This window comes from Microtus oregoni, unplaced genomic scaffold (genome assembly GCF_018167655.1).
Source record: "Microtus oregoni isolate MIOR12 unplaced genomic scaffold, Mior012 000050F_003, whole genome shotgun sequence".
NCBI classification, from domain to species: Eukaryota; Metazoa; Chordata; class Mammalia; order Rodentia; family Cricetidae; genus Microtus; species Microtus oregoni.
This window is the reverse complement of record NW_024543227.1, coordinates 784,541-812,530: the sequence shown is the minus strand read 5'-3', so window position 1 is coordinate 812,530 and position 27,990 is coordinate 784,541. Positions and strand designations below refer to the sequence as shown.

The window sequence follows — 27,990 nt, the reverse complement described above, 5'->3', positions numbered from 1 at the left end:
CAGCAGGACTGCAGAGAGAAGACGCAGAATGTTGACAAGAAGCTGACATGAGCCCTTGTTTCTAGTATGTGAGTCATCATTGCCACCAATGTGAGTGTGTGTGTGTGTGTGTGTGTGTGTGTGTGTGTGTGTGTGTGTGTGATGTGTACATGGCTGTGTATAAAGGGTCTGTGAAATGAACAAAGAAGAGGAAGATGTCACTGCACATCTTTGACTTGACTGGATGCAGACAGACTACTCCATCCTTATATTCAGTACAGTAGAGTGACAAGATCATGTGGGACTCACCAGGTGAGTCATTTCCTTTTCTCTTCCCATCTGTGTGACCAGCAGCTGGTCTGTGATGCCTTATAGGAACACATCCTGTTGAGCAGGTCGCAGCAAAGAGCAGCACACTGTGAAACAATGGCATTCATAGACTCCCCAGATGACTGAACCCTGTAGGGGTCCCTTTAAATGACCAGGACTGAAATGGAAGCAATCCCCATCAGACCATTTCCCCGAATGGGCCATGCATGACTGCATCACATTTGGAGGGATTGCTTATTAAGATGGTAGAAATCTGGATCCACAACAGACACTGAATCATGCTTATTAAAATGGTAGATATCTGGGTCCACAGCAGACACTGATTCAAACCCTGGGAAGTGGGGTGTGGCATAGCCACTTCTTTCTGATGGCTGTCCATGTTAAAACGTATTGCTAGTGTGTTTGATATTCTGTCTTCCAGGATATGAAGTCACAGACTGCTTAAGTCCATACCATGTTCTCTTGTTACTGCCTTAAATACCAGTGTGTTGCATGGCATATCAAATAGACAAATCAATTCCTTCGTGTACGTTTATCCAGATATTCACATAGTGGCCTCTTTAGTGAACACCTTGTTCCTGCACTGTGAAGACTAGCACGGGTCCTTGTATATCGTGTTAGATAGGCAAACTGTCAGTAAGCAGAAGAAATCAGTAATCACAGCAATTCCGTGTATTATTGGCGCTTTAAAGATCATAAAGGGGACAGGAAATAGTTGTGATGGGGATTGTCGTATGTGATGTTACCCCCAAAGGTTTCAGAAGTTAGCATGTGATCTGAGTCCTGAATGGCAAATAGAAGCAAGACCGTGCACAAACCAAGTTGTGGGCGTGCTTGCTTCCATGGAGAACAGTGGATCTAAGAGCAGAGAACAAGGCTAGTTGCCAGAACCTTGAAGACAACGTGGACACTGCTTGGGGATAGGACAGAAAGGAAAATGTTGTCATTGTCAGCTGTGTATGACATTTGGATTATATGATCTGTGTGGAAGGTGAGTTATGGAATTGTCATGATATGTTTCCTTTTGGTACAAGGTGACTTGGCACTGAACAGAGAAAGGCCTGGGGAGGGCGGGATGAGGTAGTGTGTGGAGACAGTGGAGATGGTTCCGAAGACAGGGGAGGGATGGAGGTATGAAAGAGGGATGAAGCCATGCTGCAGTGATCAGCAGGAGAGCTGCCCTGTGCAGCCTTGTCTGGGAGAGGGCAGATAGCACCTGGATGCGCTGTGCATTTTCCTTGTGGAGACATTGCTCTAACATCTCTGGATTTGTCTGACCACATGGAGACACAGTGCTTCCATTTACTGACATCAGTTATTCCACGTGTATTGACACAGGATAGTTTGAATACCCAAACTAGTCATTGTAAAACTTAACAATTTGATAACGAGTTGCTGATGAATAATTTTCAGATGTAAAGTTTTCTAAGTACAGCTAACCGTAGCATAATTTCCAACAGAATAAGAATCTAACATTTGTCTCTTAAAAAGTGAACCCAAAATTCAGTGTATTTTTGAAAATGGCTGTTCTACAGCATGTACTGCTCTTGGCAGGTTTACAGATGAAGGAAGTGAGTAGGTTTTAGGCAAAGTTGAAGTGAAATCAGTCTCTAAATTCTGCAGCAACTGTTTGTCCCTATTTCTCCAGAAGAAGACTGCCTTTAGAAATGCTTATTTTTGACAGCTGGGCATGGAGCAAACATTCACAAGACAGAGGCAGTTGGATGTCTGAGTTCAAGGCCAGCCTGTAATTCCAATTGCATATATCAACATTAGTCTGTCACATATGCAGGAACTTGTGACTGGTATTTAAAGCAGGTATTATCACTAAAGACCCCCAAATTAGCACATGAGCAGTGTGATGCTCTCAATTCACAGAGTGGGAAGCACAGCTCAGAGCAGAGGGTCTCACTCTGTTTTCTCCTCACAGAAATTCCCAGCCTGTGTTTGGAGAATGGGTCCAGGACATCCTGGCTCAGGGAACCAAAGTTGCTGGGGCTAGGAAGGTCCCACATCTCTCTGACTCTAGAAAAGTGGTTCAACCTGTGACTTGACCCCTTCAGCAAACGTCTATCTCCAAAACTATTTCCATTGTGATTCTTACCTGTAACAACTTTACAGCGATGATGAAGCAACAGAAATAATTTTCTGGTTGGGATCACCACGCATGAGGGACTGTATTAAGAGTCACGTCACAGCATAGGAAGGCTGAGAACCATTGCTGTACAGACATCCAAACGCAGAATCCGGCTTCTCAGATATCTCTGGGATCCCTTCATCATTGTCCCCATACTCCTAGGGAGGCACAGCCCCACATCAGGACACATACACTCACATCTCCGTGCAAGGGAAATCCTGTTCTTCTTTCTCCGTCATTTCTATTTCCACACACTATGCTATATTTCCAAATTTTCTTTTTTTATGTCTTCAGTACTGAGCTTAAGGATGTGTCTGATTCTTTGACCAACCTTTTTCCTGTTTTGTGATTCTTCTGCAGGGTCTGGGTCATTGGCTGTGCACACACATCCACAGACAGTACAACAACAGCCTCTAGTCCCTTGTTGCTGACCTTTGGGAAGCTGGGCATGTAAGGTAGGTTTGCTGGCAGGAGACATGCTCTCAGGAACAGGATGTCCTTGCCAGAGGCTGGACTCGAGGATGCTACAGCACTTAGATCTGCCCAGCATCTGACGGCCCTGTCCCAAGCTCTTCACAAATGTGGTGGGAGCACATTTGGGGATTTTTAAAAGTGGTCCCTAGACACTGCTATTGCTCCCCTGGCTGTGCACACATTCCCAGCTATATTCTTGATTTCTCTGGTAGCTGTTCAATGAGAATGCTATACCATGAAAAGAAATCACTGGTGAATTTAAAAAGCCACAGTATGGGGACTGGCGACATAGCTCTCGTGGCAGAATGATTGCCTAGAATGGAAATTGCTCTGTGTTCTTTGACCCTCTGGGCATGTTCACCCTCACCTGTAATACCAGCACTCAAGGCGTAGAGGGAGGAGGAAAGAGACAAGAGAGTCATTACTGTTTATGAGAGTATGGCTCCCAGCCCCCATGGCAGATAGCTCACAACTGCCTTTAACTCTAGCCCCATCAGGAGTCAATGCCTCTGCCAATCATGTGCATACCACAGACAGACAGACAGACATAATTAAAAGTATAACTAAAATCTAAACAAGAAAAAAAAAGAAGCATCAACTCCAGGTCATTGACCAAGGGGAAAACACAGTGGAATTTAAAATATGAACATTATAAAGGCTAACGGAATCTAACAGTCTACAGTCTGGCAGGGGAGATGACTCAGTGGTTCAGAGTGCATTCTATTGTTGCTGAGGATCCAAGGTAGTTTCCAGCATCCATTTCCAACATCCTTGAAGGACCATACCTCAGCTCCAGGAAGGTATGACCTCTCCTGACCTTTGGAGGCACAGGAATTCATGTGTACATACACATAGGAATATACACAACGTAATTATTATTAAGTTATGTACATTTTAAAATTATGTACAAATTAAAATAATTGTTGTGAAACAATGAAGAAAAATGGTCAAATGCCAGGCAGTAATGAGAACAGTTTTCATCAGCGTTAGGTGGCAAATGCGTGCACTTCCAGCTATTTGAACACTGGGGTTACACGATCATTACTGCTAAGAAGTTTCAGAACAGCCTTAATAGCACAGAGAGGCCCTGCCTCAAAATGAAAACCAAACAAAAACCAGAAATATCTCAGAAAATGTGAAATTTCTTAGAAAAACAATCTTAGAGTACATGGTTTTTCAAGAGATGTGGATCATTATAAAATAAATTTTTGCAGGGAAATCAATGATAAAATTACTTATTTCGTGGGAATTCAACAATATACATGTAGAAATGGAATGAAAATGTTACTGGGCCGAGAAGAAAACAGTAGCATTAAGAATGTGTTTACATTAAAATGAATACTTGAGCTGGGGCAGTGTGGTAAGCTGGGAGGACCAGCAGCACTCTGAAGGCTGAGGGAGGAAGGGGAAGAGTCCCAGGCTGGGCTGGGCTGCTCTGAGACTCTGCACTAAACACACAAAATAGTTAGCAGGACTATTATCATTCCATTCACTGTGGGAAAGTTTCAGCTTAGTTCTGTCATGGGAAACCATCCTCTTTTCACTGGATGTTAGGCAGAGCCCTGTGTGTCCCTGGCAGACACATTAAAGATTACCATCCCCTAAATGGGGAAGTGACTTCCTCACCACCACATACAGCAAGGTGCACAGAAAATGGCGGCTGGGACTCTACTCAGATAGCTCACTCTCTGGAGATTTCCCTGCAGACAGCCCTGTGCCTTAGGGGTAGGAATAAGCCCAGCAACAGACACAGATTTCCTTATGGTAGTACATGTGCTTTCCTGTGGTGTTTGAAATTTCGTATCCAGGAAGGAAAGTACTTTAAAGTGTAAACTGAGAAAAATGCTTGTGCTCGGGTGGTAAAAGTGGGGCTGGGGAGACAGCTAAATCAATAAATTGCTGGCCTTGTGGGCATGAGGCCCTGAGTGTCATTCACAGAGAGCATCATCAAGAAAATGAAGTTAAACTACAGCAGGAAAAGTAGTAGGTGTGGTGGGACATGCTTGTGTGTGAAGGTGGAGGCAAGCCTATCCCTGGAGTGTGCTGCCCAGCCAACCCAGCCTGCCTTGCGTGTTCCAGGCCAGTGAGAAACCTTGTCTAAGAAAAACTTCAGGGGGATGGCGCCTGAGGTACAACACCGGAGGCTGCCTTCTATCCCCTGACCACATGCATGTATGCATACAATTGCAGAAGCACACACATATGCACACGGGCACACAACCACACACTGGATAAACGATGTTTATACCTTCTGTACTTTAGAAGTAGTCATTGTGTTCCGTTTCTGGGCAATGAAGTAGAAGGACAAATGGAATCTACTCTCATGCTCTGTGCATGCCTGTGTGCATATGTGTGTGTGTGTTTGCACACAGAGCTCCACCATCTCTATCTAATGAGGCTGCTTTATGTTAGCCTTAGACTGGGATTGGTCTCCAATCTCGGGTTTACATTTGATATACCTAAGATGTCAAGGTTTATGTACCAGGAAAATATACTGAAGTGAAAAAACACTGCTTTATCTCCAGAGGTAAGGTCCCTTCAAGTCCAGGTCACAGCCAATGTTCCCTCCCACCCAAACATAGACGCCACTGGGCCCAAGACTCTCACTGATGTAGTCCCCATTATGGCCAGGAGGTGGCATTCAAACTACATGCCTACATTTATTTTCTTTAAAGGGGCTGATGTTTTATGGAATAGCAATGCGTTTTCAGTGTGTTTGGAAACTTGATACAATACTAGAGCAGTTCCATTTATGGATTGCAGCAACTGAAGTGCTCCACAACTCACTTCATCCTCCCTGAGTGTAAAGTGGGCAGTGCACACGGGATACAGAGTGGTGCTCTGTAGAGAATATGAATGTGGTGGTCACCTTGAATCCCCTGACACTGGAATGGATGGATTTCCTAGACTTTCCATCTCCTCTCCAGGAGGCTGTGGTACAGTCCCCAGATCGCTGCCTCCCAGGCAAGTTGTATCCTGGTCAGTCACTGCCATTGTGTTGCACCATGCCTGCTGGGGACTTCCAAGAGCAACCTGGTGTTTGTGGTGTGGTTGCCATGTACTTTTCCATGAATATGGTCTGCATATGGTTTAGATGTAATATGTATTCACCCTTACGATTTAGACCAAGCTTGGGGTCCCTTCTCTGTTGCACGAATGTTTCCAAAGTATTTCCTTTACCTCACCCTCATTTTGGAGCCACTAACTAGATACTGAAAGAGAAATTATCCCCTGAGCCCTACAAGAAGAGATAACACAGAAGAAAAGAGGCAGGAACCCCAAGTCCCTTGACAGCCACAGGACATTGACTGAGCTACTGTTCTATTGCTGGGAAGAGGCGCTGTGCTGAAGAGAATTTACAGAACAAAGCATTAAATTGGGAGCTTGCTTTCAGTGTCAGAGGGTTAGTCCAGTACCATCACTGTGGGCAGCATGGCAGCAGGCAGCCTGGCAGGGCACTGTAGCAGAAACTGAGAGTTTACATCCTGATCACAGGCAGGAGGCAGAGGGCTTTTGAGTCATCAGAACTCACACCCAGTGACAAACCTCGTCCAATAGGGCCACACATCCTAATCTTTCTTAAACCATCCACCATTGGGATTGAAACATTCACCAAAAGAGGCGTATGGAGATCATCCTCATTCAAACTACCACCGTCCTATAAGGGATTTCCTCTGCCCCATCAAGCTGCAGAGGGAGAATTGTGGTTGGCTGAGTACGCATAAGTGCATAGACTAGAATCGGTTCCAAGATGTCAGTCATTAATAGAAGAGACTACTGTGTGACATTTGGGGAGAGCAGGAGGCCATTCAAGTTACTTGTCGGAAATAATGTGCTCTTCAGAATACAGTAGTCCCCTTTTGGTTCTCTTCATGGATACTGAAACTGTATACTGAAACTGTAAAGGCCTTGAGCACACAGGAATTATACAAGATTTAGTGAACGTACACACACACACACACACACACACACACAAACATACATACACACACACACACTTTCTTCAGCCATGTCATCAATTTATTTCTGTGAATTAGTAGTTTATGGTGGGCCAGGCATCATCATTCTAACCCCACATCTACATGTCTCACACAATTCCTTTTTCCCTTCTTTGATCTGCTCAAGTGGATTCCCATGGAAACCATTCAAAGAGACTGCCTTAAACTGTCTGGTCCACAAAGAAAAACAAATGCTGCCCTGGGAAACCAAGGAAAATTTGGCCCATCCTTCAAATAGTGATAGCTATAAGGCCCCACCCTGCTCCTGGCTATATCTCCCTTACAGAGGGGAGGGAGGATAAACCTTGTGTGGTGTCTGTCTTGGAAGTTATCCTGGGTGCGGAATAGATTTTTTTCTGATTCTGCTTTCCATGTGATAGTGCAGTTAACATGTCTCCATACTTAACCAAGTATGGATGATCTATAAGAAAGCAATTTGTTTAAGGAGGACATTGAGGTTACACCAAGCACGTGACTTCCCTTTCCCACACTGTGGAACTAGAACCAGAGCTACAGGACACAGAGAGGAAGAGGAACCACGTCTTCAAAGACAAAGACAGGCAGAGGGTCTAGTCTGAGCATGTAACTCTCCTGATTTCAGGAAATGCTCACCACAGGTTTCTCACATAGCAGTCACCTCCTCTCAGCTCTCCCCGTGGGTAGTCTGAGAGCAAAAAGACACTCTTCTCCATTGCTGGAGAGAATGCAACTGTTCTCCAAGCCTATGGATGGATCTTATGCTAGTGAAAACCTCAAGCGTGCATTCTGGGGACCAGGGATCTTTCTTCTAAGGATCCATCCCAAAGAACACAGAAGGGGACACAAAGACTGTCAGAGCAACACTGTAGAACTCCAAGAGGAGAACTATGAAAATCGTCTGTGGGAAGGAAAGAGGGACAGCATGATCTCAGGTGTATCTAGGACTGCTTTCCTCTGCTTCCTGACAGTTTACCCATATAACACAATACTCCAAGATCCGTGGTAATCTCAGTGCAGAAACACGGTGCCCACAAAAGAGGCCAGTATGTGAATAGCTGGATAAACATATCTAAAGAATTGATTTGCCTATTTGATATGCCATATAAGACACCGATATTTAAGGCAGTAACAAGAGGACATGGTATGGAATTAAACAGTCTGTGACTCCATATCCTGGAAGACAGAATATCAAACCCACTAGCAACACGTTTTAACATGGACAGCCATCAGAAAGAAGTGGCTATGCCACAGCCCACTTCCCAGGGTTTGATTCAGTGTCTGTTGTGGACCCAGATATCTACCATTTTAATAAGTACTCCCTGCAAATGTGATGCAGTTATGCATGGCCCATTCAGGGAAATGGTCTGATGGGGATGGCTTCCATTTCAGTCCTGGTCATTTAAAGGGACCCCTACAGGGTTCAGTCATCTGGGGAGTCTATGAATGCCATTGTTCCAAAGAGTGCTGCTCTTTGCTGCTACCTGCTCAACAAGATGTGTTCCTACAAGGCATCACAGATCCGCTGCTGGTCACACGAATGGGAAGAGAAAAGGAAATGACTGACCTGGTGAGTCCCACATGATCTTGTCACTCTTGCTCAGGTAACAGGCTGACAAGACCACACCACACTTGGTTCTTCTCCAGGAGTTGGTTCTGCATGGAGAGTTCACTGTTTTCTCCCCTGTTCTACTAGAAGCCAGAGAAGGAGGAGAGAAATCTCATGGGGAGGGGAAGAAGGCGATGAGAACGCTCATGCACTCTACTGTACTGAATATAGGGATGGAGTAGTCTGTCTGCATCCAGTCAAGTCAAAGATGTGCAGTGACATCTTCCTCTTCTTTGTTCATCTCACAGACCCTTCCTATACACACCCATGTATACATCACACACACACACAAACACACACACACACACACACACACACACACACACTGGTGGCACTGATGACTCACATACTGGAAACAAGGGCTCATGTCAGCTTCTTGTCAACATTCTGCGTGTTCTCTCTGCAGTCCTGCTGTTCTTCTCATAGAAGAAACCAGACATTGATAGACAGAGGACACAAAGTGTCACTGACAATTAGCATTTGCTGGTGACAGTCTTCCAGGGATGGTCAGATAATCCAGAGTTCTAGGCAGATAACAAGTGAAGAGCAGGTCCACCTGAATGTGTGTCCTCCCATGGGCACATTATGGGATAATTTAAGCATCACAATATATAATGATGATCTATTGAGAGCTCACCAAGACCAGCTGGACTGTGACTGAAAAAGCATGGGATAAAACTGGACTCTCTGAACATGGCGAACTATGAGGGCTGATGAGACGCAAAGGACAATGGCACGGGGGTTTGATCCTACGTAATGTGATGGCTTTGTGGGAGCCCAGCCAGTTTGGATGTTCACCTTCCTAGATATGGACGGAGGTGGGAGGTCCTAGGTCTTACCACAGGGCAGAAAACCCTGACTGCTCTTTGGACTGGAGAGGGAGGGGGAAAGGAGTGGGGAGAGGGGGAGAAGGGGGGGAGGAGGGGGAGTAAGGGGGGAGGAGGGGGAGGGAAATGGGAGGCTGGGAGGAGGTGGAAACTTGTTTTTTTTTCTCTTTTTCTCAATAAAAAAAAAAAAGAAACAGAACTCTGTGAGTTCAAGGCCATCCTGGGCTACATAAGATTGATCCAGTTTAAAAAATAAACAAAGTCAGGTAGTGGTGACTCACATCTTTCAGCAAAGTTCTTTGGTGTCACACACCTTTAATCCCAGCATTAGGGCGATGGAGACTGAAAGGGATATGGCTGGGCAAAGAGAGGACTATAAGGTGGGAGGAGATAAGAGATTCAGGCAGTCAGTCTGAGGTCTTGTAGAGACAGGATGCTCCATTTGGTCTGAGGTTTTTGTCGAGGAAAGAACTAGTGTCTGGCTGCTCTGCTGTTCTGATCTTATAGCTCCAAATACTTAATATCTGACTCCCGATTTTATTATTAAGACCAATTAGAACTCACGCTACAATCACCTTCATGCGATGGAATATGCATGTGTCTGTTCTCCTTAAACAGATCTGTAGATCCAGTGCAATACCAAGAGAACTCTCAACAGACTTTTCATAAACTAATGGGCTTATCCTGGAACTCATAGGAATATGAAGAACCCCAGCTTGAAAACAACCTTGAAAAGGGACAACCTTGGAGGATGAACACCTGACTTCCTAAACTCCTTATAAACATAGAGAAATGAAGACAGCGTGCCTGATTGGAAATGACAATAAGACAGAAAAGAATATGAAGGGGACAGAAGAATCACACATGTGTGAGGGGACACCTTTAGCAAAGACACAAAGACACTTCAGTGAAGCAGGCATATGCTCTTCACCGAGTGTTTCTGGGACTCCCTGTGGTGTTTGGGAGGAACAGCCCAGTACAGTGACCAGCAGCCTGAGGATCACCCTGTCCCATTAATAACCTTGACCCTGGTGAAGGTGGATCTATGACTAAGCTGCATAAAAGAATTTCAGGAAAAGCCAGAATACAGCAAAGGTTGTGGGATTATTAATGTTTTGGACAGAAGCTCACATAGAATATGGATGGCTCATGCATGAAGGCCTGAGTGAGGACTAGAGAGAGACATGAGATTGGGTGTCATTGCCAATGGTGTGTGAGGAGGGCAGGAGAGTGAGAAATGTGAAGATTTTTATGGCTCTCAAAGTTACATTGTTTAAAATTACATGTAAGAATACTTTGAGTCTTTAAATGGGTTCTGTTTTCCCATTAGGAAAAAATATACAATTGGTTATTCAAAAGTCAAAAATGAAAAAATAATCTTTTGAAATGTTCTTATCCCTTTTAAAATTTCTTTAAGTAAATTAAATTGTAAGGTTATTAGGTGAATTTACAAGTATTCTTGTCCTAAGTAAGCACAATTCATTAATTTATTTTTATTTGTTTAATGTTTTTCCACAGGGAATATATGCACCACATGAGTGAGTACCTACTGCCCACAGAGGGCACCAGAGTTTGAGATGTCTCGGAACTGGAGTTACAGACACTTGTGAACCATCCGGTAGGTGCTGCATATCAACCCTAGATCCTCTGGAAGACATCCAGAGAAATTAAAGAATGAACCCTATCTTCAGACTCTAGTTTATATTTTGTTATTTTAAAACTTTCTTTGAGATGTCTTAGAAAAAGCTGCATTATATCTGTAGATAATTTCGGCTCTATCAGTTGGGTTGAGGTTTCTTGAGTGTCAGTTATAAAAATATAAATTAGATCACAGGGTGAGAGACTCTTTCTCCTCTCATATCCCCTTCAATGCCCTGTCTTTCTGTCTTATTTGGGACAAGCAGACATCCCCATGCACAACTATAAATATAGACAAGTTGTTAGTCACAGGATACAAAAGTCAACCCAAAATGAACAAATGATCTACACAGGACTAGAGAGACATCTTCGAGGTTAGGAGTGCCTTTGGCTATTGCAGATGACCTGACTTTAGTTTCAGGCACCTATATGGGGGCCCAAAGTTGCCTATAAGTCCAGATCCAGAGGAACTGACAGTCTTTTCTGGTCTCGGTGGGCAACTGAACTCAAACGTACATATGGCACACACAGACATACAGGCAGACACTCAGTAAATAGTGAAAATAATCTAAAAGGTAATTGATCCAAAATACAACCTAAATATGAATCATGTAGCAGAAAACAATTGAATGAATTATAGATAAACTTCTTAGATATGACAAACCCCCTTTCATTAAATGAACAACTGAATTGTTAAGAACTCCATAAAGTGAGAATATGTCCACTCTACCAAATATATGTTAGAAACATATTTTTCTTACCTGGGAAAATGAATGTTGGAAATTGTGTATCAGATGACAGTCTTCTTGTTTCCAGAATGCATAAAACCTCAAAAAGAGTCACTGAGAAAATAGACAATTCAGGAAATAAAAGTTGGCCAGAAGGGTGAGTAGATGCTCCACTAAGAGAAACATACAGCAGCAACATCCTTAACACTTAAGGAAGAGAGACAGATGACTCTGAGGGGACTGTCGACACCCCCATAAAATACTCAGAAATAAAGACTTGTCATACAAAGACCTGGCAGGTTGTGGAGGATGAAACTCTCATACCCACTGCTGGTGGCCATGGAAAACAGGACAGAGACTTGGAAAAGTATTTCCCAATGTCTTCATATGTTAATTGTCATCTGGCCATCACATTCCCAAATATATAACCTGGAGAAAGAGGACATATTTTCTTTTAATGATTTATTTATTTCAGTTCACACCAGCTTTATATACAAGACACTGAAATTGAAAACAACCTAAACAATAGCCAACAGGTAAAAGACTCATTTCCCAAAACTGGCATGGCGCTCCCTACTGTCTGTAACTATGGTGCCAAGGGATCCAATGCCCTCTCTTGGCCTCCACAGGCACCAGAAATACATTTGCTCTTCATACCTATATGTAGGCGAGCATATACACACATGAAATAAAACTAAATTATAAAACTTTCAGCGTAGCTATACATTGCGACACCATTTAATAGTAAGAATGAACAATTATCATGGGCAACAAAATAGATAAATTTAAACATATATTCAAGATGAATGAAGGCCAGATGTCTCTGAACTCTGGTTCTATCCTAATACATTCCAGCATATATAAATTTATCTATAATATCAGATTGTTGTATTTTCCTGCAGACAGGATAGGGCAGTGGTTGGGATTGAGAACCTAAGGAACATAGAAATGAAACTTTATGGATTGGTAAATAATAATGAAACTTATACCTACCTGAGTATAAGAAGATGTCTATTGTCATTATGGGGAAAAGTAGAAAACTAGTAATTACGTTTAATGTTCGATGACTTGGACTTCAGAGATGGCTCCATGGTTAAGAGGACTTGCTGCTCTTATAGAAGACCTGGGCTGGGTTCTCAGCACTCACTTGGTGGACCACAATGGACTGCATATCTGTTTCTAGGGGAAACAACACCCATTTCTGTCCAAAGCAGCACACCCTGATCCTGAAACCAGAGCAAAAGAAACATACACTGACCCTGAGATTAGAATCAATTCACTGGCCCTGAAACCACAGACAAAAGTTTAAACAGGCCAGTGAAAGAAACACACTTTGCCCCTGAAACCAAAGCCATAGAAACACACTCTTCCACTGACCAATTCGGCAAAAAACTAACCAATCTCTCAGAGACTGTAACAACAAAGCTGCAACAACTTGGCTGGGGAAACCCTCCCCTACCAGTGCAGAGCTGTTCATTTGGGGAAAACTTTCCCTGAAGCAGGGCTGTGAGCTCCTAAGCTTATGGTGAATTGTGGTATTCCTTGCCTCCCGACTGCCAGGATCCCTTTCCATCTGAGCAGCAATGTTTACAACATATACACACAATTTTTAAAACATTGCAGTCATTGGGTGCCGGGAAGATATCCCCAGGCTGCCTGACACCGTTCTGTTCAGGCAGGTGCCACACACCCACAGGCAAGCCTGCATTGTCAAAGCCTGGGCTGGCGGGAAGACATTCACAGGTCGACCCGGTACTTCCAGGAAGCCATTATGGTGAGCAAAATGTGTGGTGGAGAAATGGGAGAGAAAGAGCAGCCGAATGGTTCATGAGCTATGAAAAGAGGGACAATGGAGGACGTGAAGGTGGTGAGGAACAAGCTGAGGTGGGTGGTCTTCTTACCACGCCAACCATCAGGACTCAAGCTGTTTTTAATTGATATGTCTGGGTATGTGTTAATGTCCATGGTCCATGCTGCCACTAAAGGGTACACAGAAGCCTGGAGTCTGGGCTGTGTCCACTGGCCTTGTTGGTGTCCTAGGGCTGTGCTCTCACTGGAGTGTCCCTGATCTGAGAGACGCATGCTGCCAACCGGGGCCTTGGTGTTGTCCATTCCTGAGCTGCTGCCAAGGGTCTTGTCTGGCTCTGTGGCCCTACAGAGGCCAGGGTCTGAGTTCATGTCCATGGCTCTTGTCAGCATTGAAGGCCATGTGGTTGTTAGAGATCTGGACTACCACCTGGGGCCATGCTGGTGTCTGAGTGTCATGATGACACTGGGGCCATGCCGATCTGTGGGGCCTGCATTGCTGCTGTTTTGTTAATATAGTTTCTGTGTGATTACTCGGGTCTGGGTGGCTGGGAAACCACAGTGAAGTATGTTCACAAGAACGGGTGCTGATGGCATGGCCATAGGACAGCTGCTCTGCCCCTAGCCTGAGGGGGGTATCTCGAGTGGGCTGGACTAACAAGCTCAACTACATCCTAGGCCCATATTCAGGGCCTTGGGTTGGCCCATCCTAACATCTCCCCCATCATTAACTGGCTGGAACTCGTAAAGGGACAGGTCTTCTGGAATGATACCTGTATGATCTCCATTACTCATGGTGGACCCGGAATGTCTGAGGTGAGTTTTGGTGAGGGTACACTGACGATGGGTACCAGAAACCAGAGGCCACAAATGAGACAAAAGACTTATTGCAATAAATGTTTGCAACAAGAGCTGATTGGACAAAATGGTGTGGTATGTGATCACCAAGGATCCCAATGCCACTAAGATGAATGACCAGATGTGTTGTATGGGGGGGAAAGATCGAGGGGCAAAGAGGTTGGTCGTTGGCTTGGGTTCAGATTTTCGTTTGTTTTACCTTTGTTTTAGTGGCTTATTCTCTTGTTGGGTGAGGGGCATATATGCAGGTACCTCAAAACAAACAGATTTGGGTTCATGATGTGAAATTCCCAGAGGATCTATAAAGAAATTATGTTGAAATTGTAATCAACAGAATTTGTTAAAGTACATTTCTAAGTATTTGGCACCAGCCTGGTGCCCAGAGAAAAGTCTCTGTTAAAATCTAGAAAAGTTTGTGCTACAATCCCAAAGAACCTAGAAAACAATGAAGACCTTAAGAGAGACATACACGGATCTAAACTACATGAGAAGTAGAAGAAGACAAGATCTCCTGAGTATATTTGGAGCATGGAGACCATGGGAGTGGATAAAAGGGGAGGGGAGAAGAAGGGAGGGGAGCAGAGAAAAATGTATAGCTCTATAAAATCAATAAAAGTTTTTATGTTCAAATCACATTCTTAGCAAGTCTGTCAAAGGAGTCTTTTCACATCCATCTGAGACATTCACGCTTATCACTGGTGATGGTTTAAGCAGGCATTATCACTACAGGTTCAAGAGATTTGTGGATGAGCCATTCACATCCCTTTTCACAGAGCCGGGAGTTGGGCGAGTGCAGGCACTGATGCCTATTTTATTTTCCACAAACACCCCACCTTTTCCCAGAAAATGGTTTATGGTCATTCTGAATCAGGACGGGTACATGCTTGTATATCCAGAAGCCTCCATGTCTTTCTCCCTCAGGAAGTGAAGCAGCATTTTCTGGCTTGCATCTAAGAGTTTTATCTTCCTGTGTCCATAGGGGTCAGCCCCCACCATAGGGCACTCACACTCTCAGCTCAGTCCCATTATTGGGGGCGGGGAACGTCTGCTGTCCTTGTCATGTATTCTTGTGTTCCATAAATGTCATCTTGGTTTCTATGACCACAATCTGGCACAAGCTGCATATAGAGATGCCCTGCCCATCCTCCCTTGTGCCCTAGACTTTTTCTGAGAGCAAAATGCCTTTGAAGACCTTTGGGCTCTGTGAGAATGCACCCTGAGAGAAAGCAGGTCTAAGTAAGGTTGCAGGGATGTCTCAGGGGTTAAAGTGCACTGTGCCACTGCAGAGGACCTGAGTGGCTTACAATTTTCTGTGACTCTAGATCCAGGGGAACCAGTGTCCTCTCCTGGCCACCATGGGCATGTGAATTCATGTGTACATATTTCACACACAAATACACTCCAATCTCATGACGAAAAATAAAAATAAGTTAAAACTGAATAATCAATCTAAATAGACAATATAATAAGTAGACAACTTAAATACCTTCAAGCTCAGGAACATGGATTAAAAACAAACTTCTTACCAGACCCAGAAAGACAAATGTAATATGTACTCTCTCATGAGTGACTTTTAGACATAAAGCAAAGAAAAACCAGCTTACTTTCCACAACCCCAGACAACCTAGAGAAGGAAGAGAGACATTGCCGGTCTACATGGGAAGGAGAAAAAGATAAGAATTCCTGAGAAAACTGGCCGTGGGGGGGGGGGGTCAAAGGAGAGGAGGAAGGGGAGAGTATAGGAAGGTAGGATAGCGGAGCGAAATGTATAGCTCAATAAAAACAATAAAAACCAAACTTCTTAGATATAACAAACCTCTTTTCATAAGTTGAGAAGCGTGTTGTTAGGACGTCCATCAAGTGTCAGATGTACACTCTTCCAAGTAATGGTTGATAAATGAAGACAATGCCCTGATGGGGAAATACAAGTTTGAAAACCATGCACAAGATCAAGGAATTCTTGTATCTAGGATACAGAGCATCTCACAGACATCATTAAGGTAAGTGCTACTTATATAATAGAACAGATGATTCTAAATGACCAATCGTACTGATATCATAAGAAATGTAAATGTATATGAATTTATCAAGCAAAGAAAATACTCTTCAGGTTGCCTGTTAAGATAACTACTGACTTTTAAAGCACATACCCCTTAAATGTTACACTGAACACTTAGAAATGAACAAAAACATAGTAGCCAATTACAAATAAAAGGAAACCTGAGATAAAAATTCTGATATTTGAGAAATGCTTAAAAGAATATGCAATTAAGAGATATCTTTGAAACCCACAATAATTCTATGGGCTCAACTTTAGTGGCAAAATGTTAATTTTTCAAGGGATATAGCAATCATGGGCAGTTTTTTTTGAGGAATGTGATGGCTAATCTTGGTTTTCAACTTGACTATATCTGAAATCAACTAAAACTCAAGCATCTGAACACTCCCGTTGGAGATTTTCTTCACTGAATTATTTGAGGTGAGAAGACCCACCCTAATCTGGGCAACATCTCTGTTGGAAGACCACATCAAATAACATGGAAGAGGAAAGCTTTTGCTTTTGTGTGCCCTCATTCTTACCAACAAGTTCATCTACCCTGCTTCTGAGGCCTTGGCTGGAGGTGAACCTATGTTTTGCGGAGTCCAATACTGAACAAAGACTAATAGCAGGTCCCTAAGAATCCTCTAGAACTCCCATGCCAATTGACAACCTCTGAGACATCCAGTCTTGTTGACTGAACAACTACCATTTATGGCTTTTCTGTGCAGGGACAATAGCCCTTAATGGACTAGCTTGACCACATTCTATCAGTTATGTTTCTTTAGAGCAGTGATTCTCAACCTTTGAGTTTGACCCCTTTCACAGGGATCAGATAAGACCATAGATAAACAAAGATATTTACATTGTTGTCCATAAAAATAGCAAAATTACAGTTATGAGAAGCAATTAAATAACTTTGTAGTTGTAGGTCAGCACAATATGATGAACCGTATTAAAGAAAGGGTCACAACTTTGGGAAGATTGAGAACCACTGCTTTAGTGAGATCTGACTAATGCAACGGATAAGGAAAAGCTCAGGAACAATAGTAGATTGGAACACACTGCTTTCGATGCAACAATAATCATATGGGAAATAATACATTGAAAAGATTTATGAAAGCTAATTTCCCTGTAGATCCTATATGTAGCTCAATGAATTTCTGAAACCTGATAGAAGACAACCTACTCACTCTCCAGATAAATATGGAAGATTCACCAAAACCAACTCCACATGAAGCTGTTAAATTTGTATACAAATGCACATATGTATTGAAATATTTCAATTTGCAGGTGACTCAATGGAAAAAGACAGGCACATGTAATCCTGCCTGCCTACTGAGTTCAATACCCAGACCCATGAGGTGAAAGGAGGGAACCAATCATCACAAACTGTCTTTGATCGGCACACATGCACCTTGGAACTGGTTCCCTGAAAGGTACACACACACACACACACACACACACACACACACACACACTTTTTAACCCCAAATAATTGGTCACCATGACAGCTGCTTAGAGATCTATAGTACTAAGTACACCAACGTGTGTGTGTGTGTGTGTGTGTGTGTGTGTGTGTGTTTGTGTGCGTGTGAGCACACATTTGTGTGATCACAGGTATGGAAATGTCATCGTACAAGAGAGGAGGTAAGAGAACAAATTATTTTGGAGCCAGTTCTTGTCTTCAACCTTTTGAGGCAGAGTTCTCTAGTTTCTGCCGCATCCACTGTGTACTCCAGGGTCCCTGGACCACAATCTTTCAGCCAGTTCTCATGCTTATACCTCCCATCTTGCTGTAGGAATCCTGGGATTACAGATGTGAGCACCACATCTGGCTTTTACATGGGCTCTGTGATCTGAACTCAGATCATCAGGCTTGCCCTCGAAGTAAGCACTTTTCCTTACTGAACCATCTGCAAGTCAAAAAACAAACAAACAAAGAAGCAAGAACAGAACAATTTACCCAGCCCCTTACCGTTTCAGAATTATAAATCAAAGGTGTCACTTTTCTTTTTACTTTTTCCAGACCCCAGTAAAAATCCTAAGCCTGCCTGTCCTGACACTGTGGACATCTCGTTCTTTTTGGGAAAACCATTGTCCTAAACGTGCTCCACCACCAATGCAACTGCTTATTGAACCTTCCTAAATTCTGGAACCTTAACTCAAAGGCAATGACCTTCTCTACCCCTCTAGTCCATTTTGTTCCTCCTGACAGTCACCGAAACTTACAGCTTGCCTACATTTTGTGATTTTTCTTGGAAAGAAATAAGATTATTCTTTACCTTCAGAGAGAAACCCAAATTGTCCACTATGTAAAATAAAATAATACTTAATCATCAGTTTAGAAATGAAGGGGTTAGAAAAATAAACTGCAAGATAAGTGTGGTACAGAGTGACCAAAATCTCTGCACTAAAGAGAAAAAGGAAGGAAGATGATGAAAAGTCCCAGTCCAGCCTGCTTTACATAGTGAGTTCCAGGCCGGCTAGAAATACATGTCAAAACAAAATCAAGCCACAGAAGAATATATACATAAATGAAGGGATAAAGCGTACCCAAGTGTGCTGGATAGTTTTACATCAACTTGAAACAATCTGGAGTCCTCAGCCAGGAGCGAGCCTCACTGAGAAAATGCCTTCATAAGATCAGGCTGTAGGCAGATCCATACAGCATTTTCTTAAGAGTGACTGATGGAGGGTGGTCCTGGTTCAATAAGAAACCAGTCTGAACAAGCCCTGTGACCAATCCAGTAAGCAGCACCCCTCCATGACTTCTGTACCAGTTCCTGCCTCACGGTGCCTGCCCTACTGAAGTTCTTGTCCTGACTAACTTTACGGTGAGCAGTGCTGTGGAAGTGAAGCCAAATCAACCCTTTCCTATCCACCTTGCATTTGGTCATGGCATCTTTCACAGCAGTAGAAATCCTGGCTAACCCAAAAAGAGAAAAATATTCCAAGAATGGTGAACTCTTTGCATCCATAAATGTAGGAGAAGACCCACGTTTTCCAGAAGCTCAGTAAAACAAACCAGACTCAGTAAGGATAAAAGACCCAAGTTTTCTCTCAGATATTGAATCAAGACTTGAATTCGTTTATGAGTTGGCTGTGTGTGGTCATGCTTGCAGGTCATGAAACTAGAATTAGACTACAAGGAGAAGAACACGGGCTTAAAAGAGGATGGAAAAGAGAGGGCAGTGAAATATGTGGGCCATGAAAACAGAAGGTGCAAACTACTTGTGGATGGGAACACAAAGAGATATGCCTAAAACAGTGTTGATTAAACCAGGTAGCGTATGAACCCAAGAAATACATGAAATGATTGATATAGGCAAACTTCAGAAAATAAAAGCAAAAAAACCTTGAGATCACGTTGAAGGAATTCTGTTTTTGGTAGAAGAAAAAAGACAAAAAGAAAACCACGTAATTACAATGAGGCATGTAGTCCAAGGGATAAAGCACAATATTTGTTAAAGTGCTGAAATAGAAGCAATTTTCAAATCTGAATCTCTTGGTCTACATATATTATTCTCCAGGGTTATAGTGGAGATAAAAAGATATCATCAAAAGTAAACATAAGTGTTTCTCAATATGAGACATACTGCTAAAAAGGACTAAAGGAAGTTTACAAACAGAAGCAAATCTATAGATGTTGTGGGGTGCTGCGGGTTGCATTCCACCACCCAGCTCCCACCACCGGCTAGCTTTACCCGAAATAACAACACACAAACTGTATTCATTTAAATCACTGCTTGGCCCATTTCTATCTAACCTCTTCTAGGCTAATTCTCACATATTAATTTAGCCCATTTCTAATAATCTGTGTTGCGCCCCTAGGTGCGCTTACCAGGAAGATTCTAGCCTATGTCCATCCTGGGCCTGAGCTTCATAGCGTGTGTCTGCCCAGGAGCCAGGAGAATGGTGTCTCTCTCAGGCGTCTGCTCCCGAGAGGAGAGCTGTGGAGTCTGAGCTCACTTCCTCTTCCTCCCAGTGTTCTGTTCTGTTTACTCCTCCCATCTATCTTCTAACCAATAAAATGGGCCAAGGCAGTTCCTTTATTAGCCAATGACCTTCCTCCATCATTTCCCCTTTTTCTGTTTAAACAAAAAAAAAGGCTTTAACTTTAACATAGCAAAATTACATATAACAAAACAGTTATCAAGTAAAAGTTACAATAATCTTTATCATAACTAAGGAAAACTATAACTATAACTAACTATTCTTAACTCCATCAAAGACTCCAGAAAGATACAATACTACCTAAGCAAACAAGAAAAAAGCAACTTTTAAAACTCTAGAAATGACAGAGACATCTTGCTGCCTGGATAGTCACCCAAGGTTCCTCTGTACCGTTGGGGCATCCATCTTCAGCCTTCAGGCCCATGGTATTCAGCAGACATTTCCATAAAGCAGGAAAATTCAAAGTCAGTTCAGTCACTATCTGTTGTGTCCTGCAGAATGTCTCGCAGACTCTTTCATGAATCAGGAACCCCAAAAGATCATCTCACCTTAGGCAAGTTCAGTAGTCCTCTCTCTGTGGGTTCTCTGTGTCCAGTTTATGCAATAGTCCAGGCAAGAGCAGTTTCTTGCCCAAATGGCTATCAAACTCCATAAGGTGCCTCTTCGATGCCCATCTTCCTCTTGAAATAGATTGGTGCTGCCAGGAGCAGAGTGACTCATTGTCATGAAAAGTCCAAAGTTATTAAAACATTTAAAATGCCATATTCTATAATCTTTGAAAGATATGAAGAATGCCTATCTAAAATATATCTATGTACATCTAGAAAATCTTAACTAACATGACTACAAACTTGACTATTATGATTATCTATTAACAATCTATATTTCTAATTATACATTATATTTTTAAATGAACTACACAATCACAATACCTTAATCAAGATCAAGAAATACATATACATATAACAAAATTGACCTTAAAATCCATACCAATGCAAATTATTCATACCTATATCATTTGCCCCTTTAAATGTAAAAGAACATTTATAAACAATATTTGGGGACATGGGCGCAGTTTTTTCTCTCCAAACTGCTTCCTGCTGAATGGGGGTGTCATTAATTAGGTCTTTCGTGGTATAACCTGTGTGCTAGTTTCATCTCAGTTGGCAGTTGAGCGAAGCAATTTTCTGAAGATGTTCACAACAACCCTTCAGGAGGGCGTGGTCCATCATACCATATCGGGATAAATGCAATCCACAAGGTCTGATCCTCTGTGAAAACAAAAGAAGAATCTCTTTTCCAAAGTATCATATCCTTAGATCCAAATTCTAAATATCTATGTTGGATTAGTTCAGCAGCATTTATAAATAAATATCTTTTAGCAGCTGTTGCTCCTTCCTCAGCATTCAAATAATTCAAAGAGAGCATAATAGCATACAGTATCAAAATTCTCTGTGTATTTTCCATCTTTGTGCAGCTTTGTTTTAACCTCTATTTTGTTTATTTTTACTTTTAACTCTTTGCTTTTTGAGACAGGTTCTCTGTATCTTTGACCTGTAGTAACTCTGTAGACCAGGCTGTCTTTGAACTCTCAGAGATCCACCTGTCTCTGCCTCCCAGGCATTTGGGATTAAAGGTGTACACTACTACACCTTGAACTCACAGAGATCTGTTTGTCTCTGCCTTCTAGGCACTGGGATTAAAGGCGTGTGCTACCACACACAACAACTCTCTTCCTTTTTTTGTTTTTTACTTTAAGAACTTCAACTTTTAGTCTGCATATATTTTTAACACACTTTAAACCATTTAAAAATTTTCTTTGTCTTTGAATCTCTCTTTACTGTATATCTCTCTTTTTCTGACCACATGAGTCTTTAATTTACCAAGCAATATCAGTAGGATTAAAGGTGTGGCTTTGCCGACTGGATCCAGCCCATTCCTTAGCTTTCCAGCCTCTTGGCTGAGGTACTGGCTGTAGCCATGTTTACTGCCACAACTCTATGGCATTTCAAGGTCCCTGCCAGCAAGCGAACGTCAGCAGCCTGTGCTTGCAAACCACACGAACCGCCTGCGTAAAAGAGTCAGAGTTTGCCCTGGCAGGACAGCCCAGAAAGCCGGCATTTTTATTTTTATTTTTATTTATTTTTTTTTCTTTTTTTCTTTTTATTGAGAAAAGGAAAAAATAAAAACAAGTTTCCACCTCCTCCCAGCCTCCCATTTCCCTCCCCCTCCTCCCACCCTATGCCCCCTCCTCCCACCCTTCTCCCCCTCCCCCCACTCCTTTCCCCCTCCCTCTCCAGTCCAAAGAGCAGTCAGGGTTTTCTGCCCAGTGGAAAGTCCTAGGACCTCCCCCCTCTGTCCATATCTAGGAAGGTGAACATTTAAACTGGCTAGGCACCCACAAAGCCATCACATTACGTAGGATCAAAACCCCGTGCCATTGTCCTTTGCGTCTCATCAGCCCTCATTTTTCGCCATGTTCAGAGAGTCCAGTTTTATCCCATGCTTTTTCAGTCACAGTCCAACTGGTCTAGGTGAGCTCCCAATAGATCAGCTCCACTGTCTCAGTGGGTGGGTGCATCCCTCGTGGTCCCGACTTCTTTGCTCATGTTCTCCCTCCTTCTGCTCCTCATTGGGACCTTGGGAGCTCAGTCCAGTGCTCCAGTGTGGGTCTCTGTCTCTATCTCCATCCATCACCAGATGAAGGTTCTATGATGATATGCAAGATATTCGTCAGTATTGCTCTAGGATAGGGTCATTTCAGGTTCCCTATCCTCAACTGCCCAAGGAACTAACTGGGGACCTCGGCTTGGGCACCTGGGAGCCCCTCTAGAGTCAGGTCTCTTGCCAACCCTAAAGTGGCTCCTTTAACTAAGAATTGTGGTTCCGTGCTCCCCTGTCCAACCTTCCTTTATCCCAATCCTCCTGTTTTCCCAAGGCCTGACCTCCTTCCCTTCTAACTTTTCTCTCCCCATCTCCCCTTACCCCCATCCCACCCCACCCCCAAGATCCCAATTTTTTCCCCGGCAATTTTGTCTACTTCCCTTAGCCAAGAGGATAACTATATGTTTTTCCTTGGGTTCCCCTTCTTACTTAGCTTCTTTAGATTCACCTATTGTAGACTCCGTGACCCTTATTTATGGCTAGAAACCAATTATGAGTGAGTATATCCCATGTTCATCTTTTTGGGTCTGGGATACCTCACTCAGGATAGTGTTTTCTATTTCCATCCATTTGCATGCAAAATTAGAGAAGTCATTGTTTTTTACCGCAGCATAGTACTCTAATGTGTAGATATTCCATACTTTCTTCATCCATTCTTCCATTGAAGGGCATCTAGGTTGTTTCCAGGTTCTGGCTATTACAAATAATACTGCTATGAACATAGTTGAACAAATGCTTTTGTCATATGATAGGGCATCTCTTGGGTATATTCCCAAGAGTGGTATTGCTGGGTCCAGGGGTAGGTTGATCCCGAATTTCCTGAGAAACCGAAACACTGACTTCCATAGTGGTTGCACAAGATTGCATTCCCCGCATTTTTAAATGGCGCAGCTTTTTTCCTGCTATGGCTGAAAACTGAAAAGCATGCGTTCAGCTTTTCGTCAACACCATTTAAGTGTTTCGTGGCAGGACCTCTTAAGAGCTGCAGGGTTTTGCAGCTGAAGCTGAGTCAGGAAGCCTCTCTTAGATGAGGCGCTTGCTTGCCTCTAGCAAGCAGAGCAGACCCGAGAACACAGCGAGTCTAGTTGCCATCAAACAAATCGTAGCACTTTACTCCAAATGCTCTATTCAAAAGCTCTGTCTCCCTCAGGAGCCAGAAAGAGATCGCAATGGCGGCACAGCCCCAGGAAGTCGCACTTTAAAATGACACAGCGTTTTTTCTGCTACTGTTGCCGAATCAGGAAATCTCTCTACAGCATGCCACCAACGAACAGCAAAAATCTGTGTTAAACTCTCTCTCCCTTATTTGTAAGCCTTCTGAGGTTTTTTAAGTGGGTTTAGTCCATCACATCGGGCGCCAATCTGTAACGGCGTAAACAAATGCAGACAGATTGTAAAAAAATATATATCTATAGCTTTAATGTAGAAATAGACTTACAGAACCACCGTTCCAGAGGAGACCAGGAAAGCAGAAGCAATGGCTGGGAGCATGCTCACCAAATTTATAGGCAGACATTAGCCCGAGGCGAACACGCCCCCCAAGGGGCGGGACCTATCCCTACATATAGAGGAAACATAGAAATATCTGGAAGAAGGAAAAATAAAATCAATGCAGAAAATGATTAAACAAAACACAAATTTCATTTTCCTCTTAATATCTCTCAGTTCTGTGTGATGTTTTAAGCAGGAAGCATAGTGATGTGATGTGGTCCTCTATAGACATAGAGTAAATGTATTGTAGATTTTGTTCTTACAAGGGGTGATTGTGAAGGAGCTATAATTACAATAATATCAAATAGGGTTAGACTCGCAGGCAATCACAATGTTTGAGTTCCACTCTCTAGCTCTTATCAGGGAGATCTTGGATAGCTGCTGTAACATACTTACTCCAAAGTGCTTTGGTCTTTCTATCCAGCTGAGATGAGAAGGCATTTATGCACACAGGATCATGTTTAACCTCAGGATTGCTAATGAACAGAAGATGAGGTATTGTTATTATATTGAATGGATAAGGATGGGGGAAGGGATCTAACTCACCCTTTTGTCCCAATGTTCTGTCCGGTCTGGCAGACATCACAGCACACTGGGTTCTTCCATACAAACTCCTGCTTCTGGGTTGCAGATATTTCCCTTTATGTTTACACTAGAAGGTAGCAGAAGGGAAAAGAAAACTCATGAAATAGAGGAAACCAGGATGAGGAAGCACATAAATCCCAGGGGATGGAATGATGGTGCCTTGTCTGTGCAGACGACATCAATGGAAGGTACACAATGATGTTTTTCCTCCTCCCAGGTCATCTCACCACCCTGGGCATATACAGTGATAACTGTGACTGCAGACACATACTGGGAATGTGAGCTTGTGCATTTCCCATTCCCATGGCAAGAACTCCCCTTCTCTGTGTGCACTCAGGCCCCTACTTTCATGCCACAGCCTTCCATGGGCAGCACAAAGGGGGCAAGGGAAATCGGCCAACCACAAAAATACACAGGTTTTGTTTCCTCTCCATTCAGGCCCTGAAAATGATTCTTTGAGGTAGGCATCATTACTTCCTTTCCATACAGGGGCTCAGAGAGTACAATGCGTAGACCCAGGAAATTCTCCAGAGGCACCAGATGAACACAGATGCCATCTTAAAAGGATTCCTCTAGCCATACTGGGACAAAGGGAGCATGGAAATAGAGAACAGCAATAGAGGAAAACAGTTTGGGAAAATGGGTGTTGAGCCATACTGATATTGGTCAGCACATGAGTAAAGAACTATGGAGATAAGTAAGCAGTATACTACACACCAGGTCATCATTGAAGAGGACCAGGAGAATTATAACACATAGCCTATCACAGCAGTAAGTGATTAACTAACTTTCACACATATATATCCAGGGACATATTTGCACAAGCATGAGTATATACACAACACACACTAACAAATGTCAATGTAAACATACAGCTCTCACCTCGAAGGAAGAAGAGAGTTCATTCTGGAGTCAAATATATGTGAGTAAACATGAGTGAGACAGGTTTATGTTAGTACAAATTGCATGTTACAATGTGGAAACAGTTTCATGAAGTTTTTATAATCACAGAATGAAGAAACTATAGACTCTCCTTAAGTACATGGGTGATAATATTAAGTAGACTGTTATGGTAAAGCAGAGAAAGCTCAGCTACAGGCACTAGCTGCTATGTGATGAAAAGCAGTCCTTTGACTGGTAGAAAATTAAAGCTTTGTTAAGGAGACATATTCTGATATTTTAAATGTCAGGTCCAACGTCATCTGTTAGTGACAAGCTGTTAAGTAAGTCCAGCACAGGGGGCCCAAGGAGTGGCTACTCATGGGCTCAAGAGAACACAAAGGAAATTGTAATTAGGCCCTGGGACTGCGACTTCCACCATCTCCATATCACTGCAGGTCTAAGAGTCAATCAACCAGGCTTTGCAGACCAGCCTCTGCTAAGGAATTCCTGTACACACACACACACACACACACACACACACACACACACACACACACACGACACCTCTCATTCTCACTCTCCTAGCTCCCTGGTGTTTACTGAGAGCTCAAGGGGTACAACCACGTTAAAACAGATTCATCTCTGACCACACACAGGATAGTGAGAGCTACAAAATTATGTATGTCTTTTGCGTGTGATATCTGTGACGATGGCCATGGACTTGTCTCTGGGACATTTCTCTCATTTGTTTCTGACTGTCAATAATAACCTGTAAATGCTGATAAGGAAAGGGGGAGAAACTGCATTACACATCAAATGAAGTTCCCATCACGGAATAATCCATGCTTTCAACAAAAAAGATTATATCAGACTTAAGAGTTCCATATGTCTTCCCAGGGCATATGCCTTTGAGGTTAGGTTATGCAGGGCCTCTCATTTAATAAATTATTTTCCTATGATTGTGGTCACATTGAGAAAACTACTTTGCATTCATCTGCAATTATTAACCGGCTTTTATACTTTCTTGTAATTCTCCTTCAATCCATATTTTGCTGTGTGACTGAAATATAAGTATGAAAGATTAGCATTCTCCTAATGAATTTTACACATAACATTACTGCATGTTTTAAAATTGTTTTATTCCACTTTAGTTTTAGTTCTTTCTTAAACGTTAAGATTATAACTCTAGATTTCTAATAATTCGTTCCTGGATGGTATGTGTTTACTTCTTTTTAAGTGTTCAAGTTAACATTTTAATGCCTTTGTTTCAGATATATGTCTTGAAAAAAGCAATCATTTTAGAGTCTATTTCAGTCAGCAATAAGAACATCGGTTATTTTTGGCTTTTGTTTTGTGTTTGGTAAGTTATGTCCATTTACATTTTTTACATTTATTTGTCTGCCTATTTTGTGTGTCTGGCAAGGCCATACATGATCTACAGTGTACTTGTAGAGGTCAGAGGACAACTTGCAGGAGTCATTTCTCTGCTTCCACAATGTGGATCCTGGGGATCCAACTGAAGTCATCAGAAGCAGTACTCGGGCTTCTATTACACTTTAATACGATCTACATATAAGGTGAGTCATACAGTATACCTTTTTGTCCAACATATTTACTTGTAAACATTCATTGCAATGAGTCATTGAACTTGTTCATGGCCTCTAGTTTCTGGTACACTATCATCATGGGACCCTCAACAAAACTCCTCTAGGATATCCTGCAGTCACCCCAAGTAACAGAGATTCTGCAGGTATTGTTCCCCAGGACCAGTCAATTCCAGCATTCCAGTAGGCCTTAGATGGTGTAGATGTTAGGATGGGCCAAGCCAAGAACCCCAATATGGACCTGGGTGGTAGCTGAGCTGATCAGCTGCCTGCCTAAGGATAGGGCCGAAGCCAGCTCACCTATGCCCATGGCACCAGGCCCAGTTTTCCAATGCCCATGGTGAGGTGTGGGACTAGCTCTCCTGTGAAAGTCAGGGCCAGCTCTTGACACAATGTCCACCAAAGCGCA

The 27,990-nt window shown here is 42.8% G+C and overlaps 1 long non-coding RNA gene across 1 annotated transcript; it reads left to right on the top strand.

The window, feature by feature from the left end:
- The first annotated feature begins 71 nt into the window (after positions 1 to 71).
- LOC121436822 lies at positions 72 to 27,860 on the top strand. The gene is made up of 3 exons (XR_005972840.1): positions 72 to 90; positions 2,807 to 2,901; positions 27,401 to 27,860. It is a non-coding gene; the product is annotated as an uncharacterized LOC121436822 (long non-coding RNA).
- Positions 27,861 to 27,990: the final 130 nt, after the last annotated feature.